Source organism: Sminthopsis crassicaudata, chromosome 6, assembly GCF_048593235.1.
Source record: "Sminthopsis crassicaudata isolate SCR6 chromosome 6, ASM4859323v1, whole genome shotgun sequence".
NCBI classification, from domain to species: domain Eukaryota; kingdom Metazoa; phylum Chordata; class Mammalia; order Dasyuromorphia; family Dasyuridae; genus Sminthopsis; species Sminthopsis crassicaudata.
Genome location: NC_133622.1, coordinates 105,426,248 through 105,437,673, shown reverse-complemented (window position 1 = coordinate 105,437,673; position 11,426 = coordinate 105,426,248). Strand labels below are relative to the sequence as shown.

At 36.1% G+C, this 11,426-nt stretch overlaps 1 long non-coding RNA gene across 1 annotated transcript in view; it reads left to right on the top strand.

Moving 5' to 3' along the window:
- Positions 1 to 3,300: 3,300 nt before the first annotated feature.
- Positions 3,301 to 11,426, top strand: part of LOC141546023 (uncharacterized) — a 75,433-nt gene continuing 67,307 nt past the window's right edge. The window contains exons 1-2 of the long non-coding RNA XR_012483213.1: positions 3,301 to 3,410; positions 4,053 to 4,200. This is a non-coding gene — a long non-coding RNA (uncharacterized LOC141546023). The remainder of the gene's footprint in view (positions 3,411 to 4,052; positions 4,201 to 11,426) is intronic.

Here is an 11,426-nt window from a genome sequence, read left to right as displayed (position 1 = left end):
CCCTAGATTCCTTAGCTTATGTCATCCTTAACAATCGAATCTTATTACTTATTAGCTGCAGAAGGAAGAATGTGCATGATCATAAATACCCCATGTTGTGTTTACAGTAATAAATCAGGTGCCATTGAAACTAATATACATAATATTTATGATATTGCATATTGGATGCATGAGATCCAAGAGCAATTATTTTCCTATATATCAAGATGGGACTCACTATGGAAATACTTGCCAAACCCATACCCTATCATTTTGGAATGTTTGTTTTATGCTTTATATCTTGCATTATGAATTGCCTTTCAACTATGGTTTCTTCTAGATTACAAGCTTTGACTATCTATAAATGACTGTGTCATTTATAGACTGTATCTATAAAGCCCTGTTGTTTTATTTGACCAAATTGGGGACATGCCCAATCCTAGGGCCGAATTGTAGAGAATCCTAGAGAGGAGTCCCAGTGAGTGTCAGGTATGCCTTTGTGTAAATTTGTTTGTTGACAACTTTAGAACATGCTCCCGGTTATCTAATAGGTCTCAGGAAGCATTAGGAAGATTGGTCATCTTTCTGGTACCTTGATTAATAAACATCCTTTATGGTAGGGCTGTATATATTTTGGAAACCTGGCCAGTTCCTGGAGTAAACATAATCTCCTAAAGGAATAAAGATGGACCTTTAATGGACCTTTTGTGATAAAACATCTCTGTACCTGAAGGGGGCTATTCTGTCTCAAGGGTCACATATCAAATGAAATATCTAGCATAGTGCCTTCTTTGTCCTCAGCCTACAAAATCCCTTAGTGGAAAGGGACTTTGAGACCTCAATTAGGAGGATTGGTACTACTTGTCTAACACTGGTTCCCACTTGAGACTCTGGATAGCTGTGACCCAGGGTTCTCCCAGTTGCTGAAATTCAGATGTTAGCATTTCCTCATAGTGGTGATAATATGTGTTGTATGTTGTCTGTTATCAGCTTGTTTCTTGTATTGATGATCACCGTGTTTGTTAATTGCATATTACTTTCACGCTATAAGTTTCCTCTTCTCTTATATCTTGTGTAAATCAAGGTTCTGATATGCTCAAAAAGTCATCAAACTATGCATACCTATTGACCCAGGACTGTTACTACTGGGCTTATATCCCAAAGAGATCTTAAAGAAGAGAAAGGGACCCATATGTGGCAGCCCTTTTTGTAGTGGCTAGAAACTAGAAACTGAATGGAGGCCCATCAATTGGAGAATGGCTGAATAGCAATTAATAAGTTATGGTATATGAATATTATGGGATATTATTGCTCTGTAAGAAACAACCAACAGGATGATTTCAGAGAAGCTTGGAGAGACTTACAGGAACTGATGCTAAGTGAAATGAACAGAACCAGGAGATCATTATACACGGCAACAAGAAGACTATACAATGTTCAATTCTGATGGACATGACTCTCTTCAACAATGAAATGATTCAAACCAGTTCCAATCGTTCAGTGATGAAGAGAGCCATCTACACCCAGGGAGAAGATTGTGGAAGCTGAGTGTGGACCACAACATAGCATTTTCACTCTTTCTGTTGTTGTTTGCTTGCATTTTATTTTCTTTCTCATTTTTTTCTTCCTTCTTGATCTGATTTTTCTTGTGCAGCAAGATAACTGTATAATTATGTATACATATGTTGGATTTAACATATACTTTAACATATTTAACATGTATTGGACTATCTGTCATCTAGGGGAGGGAGTGAGGGGAAGGATGGAAAAATTTGGAACAGATGGTTTTGTAAGGCTCAATATTGAAAAATTACCCATGCATATGTCTTATAAATAAAAAGCTTTAACAAAATAAAATAAAATAATAAAAAAAATCAAAATTCTGAGCAGTAATGAACTTGTATCCACTCTCTTTAAGACTATTCTTGTTGAATGCAAATTTTGAATCTAGATTAATCCTACTTGCCTCAGTTTCTCATCTGTGAAAAGAGTTGGAGAAAGAAATCACAACCTACTCCATTATCTTTGCCAAGAAAACACCAAATGGGGTCACCAAGAATTAGACATTATTAAAACATAACAAAAATAAAAATGGAAAATTAATCCCTCTTGAAGAGAAATGGGTGAATTCTTAGTGTTAGTGAAGAAGACTTGATTGAAAGTCTTTCATTCCATTAAAGTTTGTTTCATATATAGAATTATACTCAAAATTTTCCACTTCTTTCCTCCTAAGGATTCCCTCCATGTTTGCTAGTCTATGCCTTCTCTGGTGTTGAAGTCATTCAGAATTACAAGTTGATCCTTTCTTTTTTTTTTTTTTTTTGGCATATTGACAAAAGGGGTATACAGGATTTTTCTTTATCCTCATCAGAGTTTACCATGATAGAAATATATGCACTGATGATGTTGGCAATGGTGCTTTCCTGTAAGTGAAAATCACATTGTCTTAAGTCCATCATTCACTCCTTTTATGAGACAAACCAATTTGTTGATTAGATTGCCAAACCTATCCCAGCTTCATGACACATCATTGTGGCCACTCCAGAAAAACATACATTTAGCTCCAATTTAGGTAAGCTAGCCTTCATTTGTTGGCCTTATTTTATTTAGGACTACTATTTGAATAGTATATCCACTGAGTTTTCACACAAGAACTGTTTGTCTTTCAGGTCTACTGAAATTCATGGTGTCCATAAACATATCCACAAAGTTTTTTGTATTTTCTATGTATTTTGACTACAGCATAGGATTCCTTCCTGCTGTGGTAAGTTGGGTTAAGTGAAGTGGACCATTTTGGGAATATCTTTTCTAGCCCCTTCCTCATGCCAGGTGGTAAGCAGGTGATTCTTAAAAAAGGCTACTCAATACCCAAAAGATTGTTGAATCCTACTGCTGTTTCAGTCCACTGAGAAGACAATCCTAATGTCCTGGGACAACTTGTACAACCTGTGCATAGTTATGACTGTAGTTGCCAGAGTATCCACATCTGCTGCTTTGTCACTTGTCTGTCACGACAGACTTTGAGGTAAATAAGAATGGAAAAACAGTATTGATGAGTCTCACACATAAACTGTATTTAAGTGAGAAAGAGTTGCACAAAGTTTTGGGGCTCATTTTGTCTTCCAGAGTCATTGAAGTCCAGTGACAAAAGTGAAGACAATGGTTATAGCTTGGTATCTTCTATGTCTGACCAAGGTCTAAGTGCTTCACAGTGCCTGCTTCAATGTCTTTATGGTCATTGGAACAAATTGTTCTCCTCTGCCCATTGTGCAGGGAGGAGTTTCATGTACTCAGAATAGATACCACACCTCCTCCCCCCAGTTTACCAATGGGTTTGTGATTCCTTGCTACCTCGAACCTAGTAGCCCATCTGCTGAAATGGTTTACTGGGATGTTGCCACTGTGCATGCTACAGCTTTTTGGAGCCACAGGTGAGTAGTGGGTGAATCAGTTGGACACCAAAGTTGAATGAGAAATCCTTAAAAAGACTTAACAGTCCTCACACTGGAGGAACTAGTTTTTCCAAACGCCTTTCATACCCTACCACTCTATTACCAATAGAATCAAAAATAAAATCTTGTTTGGCTTTTACATCCTGGGTGCCTTTTCAGTTTTGATAAACTTTATTCCTCTCTTCTGATCCGGGGGCATTGAACTTATTACTGTTCCTCTCACAACAGCCTTTCAGTGGCCATCATGTCATGCTTGGGATGCTCTCTCTCAATTCTGTCTCCTGGTTTCCCTTGTTTGTTTCATGCATCAGACTGAATTCTACTTTCTACAAGCTGCCCTCATTCTTGCTACAATTATGGTCTTCCATCTGAGATTTCCTTCCATCTCTTCATATAGAATTGTTTACATGTGATCTCTACCATTAAGCCATGAATTCCTTGATGGCTGGGACCATGTGCTTGTCTTTCTTTGTATCCCCATCACTTATATTGTGCCTGGCATATAATAAGAGCTTAATAAATGCAAAGTTGATTGGTTCTTGACATCCCTCAGAGCCCATTGACACTTGCATTGGCTGAGTCTGAACATAGCTGCTTTTGAACTACACTACTATTCTCCAGGGTTTCCAGTGTGTCACCGCTTGACTCCAGAGGGCAAGATCAACAAATGAAATGGAATTTACAGAAAGGTCAATTTCCACTGGATGTTAATGAGAAACTTTTCAATAATTTGAAGCATTTAAAAGTAAAGTAGAGACTGCCTTGAAAGGTGAGAGAATCCTTCTTATTGGTTATTTCTTTAGTTTTTTAGCAGAGGCTGTGTGGCCACTTATTGGTAAGTTTTAGAAAAGGTACATATTTCAGAAACAAGAAAAGAAGGAACGTTAGAAAGAAGCACAGACAAGCAGGACAGTTTTTAAAATCACTAGTTGAATTTATATTCTTAAAAAGAAAAATAATCTTGATGCAATAGAGATCTGTAGTTTCATCTGCAATCTTTTTCTTTTCTACTATGTATATGGAAATTGTTCAGTCACTTCAGTCACAATCAGCTTTTTGTTTACACATTTGGAGTTTTCTTGGCAAAGATGCTGGAATAGCTTTCCATTTCCTTCTCCAGTTCATTTGACAGAAAAAGCAATTGAGGCAAACAGGGTTAAATAATTTGCCCAAAGCCAGACTGAGGCCAAATTGGAACTCAGGAAGAGGAGACTTCCTGACTCTGGAAACAGCATGCTATCTGTTGCCCATATTACTGCCTGTGTATATGGAAATGCCCTTTAAAAATGAATTTTAAAAATTCATAATACAAATAAATTTATATTTAAATTAGAAGTTTCTCTTGGATTAAATGAAGTTCATGTATGCTTTGGAGTGCTATAATTCTGTGATTTTATTTTCTTTTTTAAAAATTTATTTTATTATAGCTTTTTATTTACAAAACATATACATGAGTAATCTTTCAACACTGACCCTTGAAAAACCTTCTGTTCCAAATTTTCCCCTCCCCTAACCCCCTCCCCAGATGGCAGGTAGTCCAATATATGTTAAATACATTAAATCCAATATATGTATATATATTTATACAGTTATCTCGCTGCACAAGAAAAATAGGATCTAGAAAGTAAAAAAAAACCTGAGAAGGAAAACAAAAATTCAAGCAAACAATAACAGAAAGAGTGAAAATGCTATATTGTGGTTCACATTCTTTTCCCATAGTCCTCTCTCTGGGTGTAGATGACTCTCTTCATTACTGATTTATTAGAACTGGTTTGTATCATCTCATTGTTGAAGAGAGCCATGATCATCAAAATTGATCATTATATAGTCCTGTTGTTGCTGTGTATAATGATCTCTTGGTTCTACTCATTTCACTAAGCATCAGTTCATGTAAGTCCTTCCAGGCCTCTTAGAAAATATCTTGCTGATCATTTCTTTTTTTTTTTTTTTTTTTTTTTTTTTTTTTGAGGTTGGGGTTAAGTGATTTGCCCAGGGTCACACAGCTAGGAAGTGTTAAGTGTCTGAGACCAGATTTGAACTCAGGTCCTCCTGAATTCAAGGCTGTTGCTCTATCTATTGCACCACCTAGCTGCCCCCTGATCATTTCTTACAGAACAATAATATTCTATAAAATTCATATGCCATAATTTATTCAGCCATTCTCCAATTGATGGGCATCCACTCAATTTCCAGTTTCTTGCCACTACAAAAAAGGCTGCCACAAACATTTTTGCACATCTGTGTCCCTTTCTTTCCTTTAAGATTTCTTTGGGATATAAGTTCAGTAGAAATACTGCTGGGTTAAAGGTGTGCACAGTTTGATAACTCTTTAGGCATAGTTCCAAATTGTTCTCCAGAAGAGTTGTATTAGTGCAAAGTTCCACCGACAATGTATCAGTGTCCCAGTTTTCCCACATCTCCTCCAACATTCGTCATTATCTTTTCCTGTCATCTTAGCCAATCTGAGAGGTATGTAGTGGTTCCTTAGAGTTGTCTTAATTTGCATTTCTCTGATCAATAGTGATTTGGAGCACCTTTTCACATGACTAGAAATAGTTTCAATTTCTTCATTTGAAAATTGTCTGTTCATATCCTTTGACCATTTATCAATTGGAGAATGGCTTGATTTATTACAAATTTGAGTCAATTCCATATATATTTTAGAAATGAGACTTTTATTAGAACTTTTGAATGTAAAATGTTTTCCCAGTTTATTGCTTCCCTTCTAATCTTGTCTGTATTAGTTTTGTTTGTACAAAACCTTTTTAACTTAATATAATCAAAATTATCTATTTTGTGATCAATAATGATCTCTAGTTCTTCTTTGGTCACAAATTCCTTCCTCTTCTACAGGTCTGAGAGGTAAACTATCCTATGTTCTTCTAATTTATTTATAATATCATACTTTATGTCTAGATCATGAACCCATTTTTGACTTTATCTTGGTATATGGTGTTAGGTGTGGGTCAATGCCTAGTTTCTGTCATAGTAGTTTCCAATTTTCCCAGCAGTTTTGGTCAAATAGTGTAATTCTGTGATTTTCTTCTTTATAAACATGAACTCAGAAGGAAAAAAGGAAGTTAAAACTAATAAGGAAAACAGCTCAAACAATTTACCACTCCTAATAACATTACCTAGACCATTTGTTGCTGTAAAAGGCATTATTGTGGTTTGGAACAAACTTATCAGATAATGTCTGAGGGTTTGTAAATTTATTATACCATTAACTTGCCTCCAGGTAAAGTTCAACCTATCAGACTCATATAAAACAGCAATAACTCAGGAAAAGGTAAAAACAAAGATGCAGATTTCTATGACCAGATTTAACAAAATCTTGTTTAGTTTGTGGACCTATAAGTAAATTCTGAGCTCTATTATGGAGATTAACTAATTTAATGATGCATTTTGTTCAGATGGATGTGAGACACGAGCTTTAGAAGAAAGTAATATTTCTCAAACTGTGGGTCACAACGCTCTCAAAATGAGGTAGAACAAAAAGGGGGGGGGGAAATCAGAACCCACACCTTCTTTGATGTGGGTACACATGGAATGCTACATGCCAGATGAAAAGCAGAGGCTGTTTGGTGGAATGTTGAAATGCTAAACTCTACTGGGTCTAGACATTAAAGTCCTTTCTTGTAGAGGGCCAGAAATCTGAAAAAGTATGCATAAGGCTCGGTATGATTGATGAGATAATGATTCTCTAGCTAATCACATACTTAGTGTGGTATTTAATGTGATGTAATGATGTAATGTTCTACAACTAGCACGTGCTCAGTATGGTGTAGTGATGTAATCATGTTGAAGTATTTAAGTGTTGGAACAACTGAGAATGCTCTCTCAGCCACAGACACTGGAGAAGATGCCAGACTCCATTTCTGACCAGCCATGTGGTAGCTCTCCTGCCTCCTTCACTCCTCCTACTAAGACCAAGGACTCAGGCTAATCCTGAGGTCCTCCAGAGAGCTAGTCTGGACATTACATTCTCTTTCTCAGTCCTGTCCAGGAGTTCAATGTCTTTCTTATGGCATACTTTCTAGTCCCTGTCCCCTCAATTTCCAGTTTATCCTGAGGTCCCTGTAGTAACCACAATGATCTTATGACTGTTTGTTTTCATCATTGCATATGGCCCTGGGGCAATACAGGAATAGGCTTTTTAATTTAAAGGATTGTTGAAATACTGGTTTTCATGATCACTATGGAAAATTGTGAATGGGGGTGAGGAGGAATCAGGGTTTATAGGATGCCTCTTGGAATGAAGCCATATTTGAACTCAGATTTTCCTGACTCTATCCACCAGGCCAACATTTCTGAAGCAAGCAAGTCATTCAAAGGGCTAATATTATTGTGATAGGTAGTTCTTTCCCCTTTATATCCTTCCAAAAAAAAAATCTAGAGGCTCAAAATATTCAAAAGAATGTTCAAATTGTGTGATAAAAAGCAGAAGAATCCTTATTTTTCCTCATTTCCTCATTCTTCCATAATCTGTATCTAATTATATGCCTTCTGAAATGCTTTCATATCCATTATATTTATTTAGTCCAAATTATTAATGTTGGAAGGGCTTTAAGACTCCCTTAATCTCCCATCCTAACTCAAGATTCTCCCCTATAACATCCCAAACAGATAGAAATCCACACCCTGTTCAAATTAAACTCTCCAGAGGGGAAAGCTCATGACCTTAGAAGATACACCATTCCACTGCAGAGCAGCTCAAAGTGCAGGAAAAGAACTGTTCGTTCTAGTTCTGTCTTTTTAGACACTCAATGTTTGATCATTCCTTTATATCAACTCTTAAAATCACTGAAGTCAGCTATTATGCCTTCTCCCATTCTCACTTCCTGTCACCTCAAATTTCTCTTTCTTCACCATTTTGGCCACATTTCTCTATGTGGCAAGGTATCAATTTTCCTTTCTAAATATATTCCAAGAAAGCACTATTCCAGAGTCTGTCCAGAGCAAAATTTGGTGAAATTATAATATCTCTTGTAATATCTCTTGAGAGAGTATGTTTCTATTAATATAACATCTGGTGGCATTATTCTCCTATGTCACACTTCTGTAGTAGACTGAACCTCTCAGGGCCTTTGCTTTCCCATCTGTAAAGGGAAGAGTTTAAATTTGATGACTTGCAAATTCTCTTTTATTGCTTAATCTATGATTCTAAAACCTCTAACTCTATTTGCACTTGAACTTCTTTCAAACCAGGTTTCCCAAACTTTATACTCAAGCTTTTGATTTCTTGAGCCTAAGTGAAGGACTTGGCATTTATTCATATTATAATGTGGCTTATCTTCCCCCAGGGGTTGCTATGAGAGCAATCTGTCTATTCTTTAGTCAGGATCTCAAGTAGTTAGTATGTTTCATTTTTACCCCCCCTGCTTTTATGTGAATGGCCTATTCTCTCACCTACCTTGGCAGGAGAAAATGAATGCATTTATTTTCATCAATCAGATTGCTCAGCTTATTACTCCCATCTATTTATTCTTTGCCATTTGTCACATCACTGGTTGTGACATTGATGATTCATCTCTTGCTGAACTATTTATTTGTAAAAATTTAATCAGATTAGATAAGAGGTAATAAAAATAAAAAAAATTATTTATCTATAAAATAGCCTATACATTTCATTTGATTCACAGACTCTAACAAAGTCAAAAACCCCTTTCCTAGATGAATTCTTTGTCAGTCTCCAAATCCCAGTGATGAACTCAGATGATAGGGATCAATTTCAGTTCATAATATACCATATTCTAAAATTCAAGTATATGGTTAATTAGTTCTAAATTTATAGAGATAGAGAAACTTGAGATAACTCTCCTGGTCATAACTTCATGGACAAACAGGATATGGGATGTAAGGGAATTTGAAGATAATGGTATTATGTCTTTTACACAAAAATTCTTTGCCTCAGTCTCTAGCTATTTGACAGCTATACCTGTTAAAAAACTATTAATTTACATTGTGTTTGTTTTAGCCTTAGATTCCAATTCATCAAGATATCTGGAGTTATGACATTTCAGTAGAGAGAACTTTGGAATCTATAAAATGTGAAAAGATTTACAAAAGTCTATAAAGTTACATGAATTACTGAATTAATCCAAAATATATGTTGCTCCTGAAGCTAGATCCCTAAAATAAGATTTTTCTGGAAAGAAGAAAGGGATATACAATGTATAAATATGTATATAATAGTATACATATTATATAAAATGTAAAATAGGGATACAATGTAAAATAAACTAATTTGAGGCATGTTCAAGTTGTATGTGAGATAGATTTTTGTGAGGAGGAAGGTGTATGCACTGTATTTAGCCCAATCAGTAATTTGTTCAGTCATCAATAGAGAAATATGTTCTATAATTCTGCTTTTAGAAGACATAGCATAGTTTATAATGTCCTTACATATATACCTATTATATTCTGACCAAACCTATTGTATTGTCCAGCATGTCATATTTCCTTTGAACACAAACCTTCTTGTGGCCAAGCTGTCTAGTGGTGCTTCAAGCCTCTCTCTCAGCATGAAAAAGTTAAAAATCTCAAAAGCAAGGATAGTATAGTGGGATAGAGCACAGGATGAGGTCAAGAGACCTGAGTTTGGACCATACCTCAGATACTATTATCTTTGATAATGGGCCAATCAATCCTTGAGCTTCCATCTGGTATATTCTCTTCAATATCAATCCATTCTTTACCAAATCCTCAATGTCTTCTAACCAGTCATTAGCAGCCCTGATATCAATTTGTCCATTGATATATCGTTTACAAGTGTTAAGGACCATGCCTAAGTATGAAACCCAGAAAGCCTGTAAAAGGTTATGGGAATTGTACCATTAAAGGATGGTTCTCTGAAAGTCCCCTTAGCTGTGAATTCATAAGGAATTGCAAATCAGTCTTTACTGACACAGATGTTGCTTGTGAATTGGGAATGAAATAAATCTGAGACAAGAGGTAAGAAGATAGAGGTCAGAGAATGCAACTGCCTCTAAGTCTTCTTCTATCATTATCATGCTCTCACATGAAGGGATTTATTCTGCGGGACAGAATTAGATCCCCAACAGCCACTAGCAGGTTGCTGTAACAGACAAGTAACATTAATTAAATTTACAAGGGTATATTTACTGATAAGACAAAACTCATGTTTGTGTGTATTCCAAAAATGAGCACATACTATCCTCTACCATGTTGGTCCTGGGAAGAATAAGTTCAAATTTAGCAGTTGCTACAAAATTTCTTTCATCATATTTACCTCTAGATATGGCCCAGCCACTAGAAAAGTCATCTCTCTGCTTGGAATACACCATATCTCTGCTTCTGGGTTAATTCACTGCTGAGCTGATGAGGTCCTAGGTTACTAAGTAGGATTGGCAGAGAGAGTTCAAAGTACTGGTAAAAATTACTCCCTGAGGAAATCACAGAAGAGCACTGATGGGGATCAGTTTAATTTCTATGGAGGTCTTGAATAGTCCCATCTTGCTATGTCCAGTCAAAAATCCAAGTTATGTCAACCCCCAAGATTAAATTCTCCTTATAAATCTATCTGTGGCCTATGACATTTTGGCTGAACTCCTTTTGGGTTAAGCCTGCCACAGTGTTCTGACTCATGGTGTTTTTCCTCTCTCCTACATCATACCTCATGGTGTTTTTCTCCTTCCTATAGCTAACTCTTTTAGGATACTAAATACCTCTATGGATTTAGCTTGGCAGTTCCCACCTCAAGGAGTATTCCTTTTTTGCTAGTTAATTGTGAGTTCCACTAAGGAACTTGTCCTTTCCAGTTAATTTTTGCTTATCTAGTCTTTGACAAACCCAAAGATACCAACATTAGGGATAAAAATTCATTATTTGGAAAAAACTGTTGGGAAAACTGGAAATTAGTATGGCAGAAATTAGATATGGATCCACACTTAACACCATATACCAAGATAAGATCAAAATGGGTCCATGATTTAGGCATAAAGAGTGAGATAATAAATAGATTAGAGGAACAGA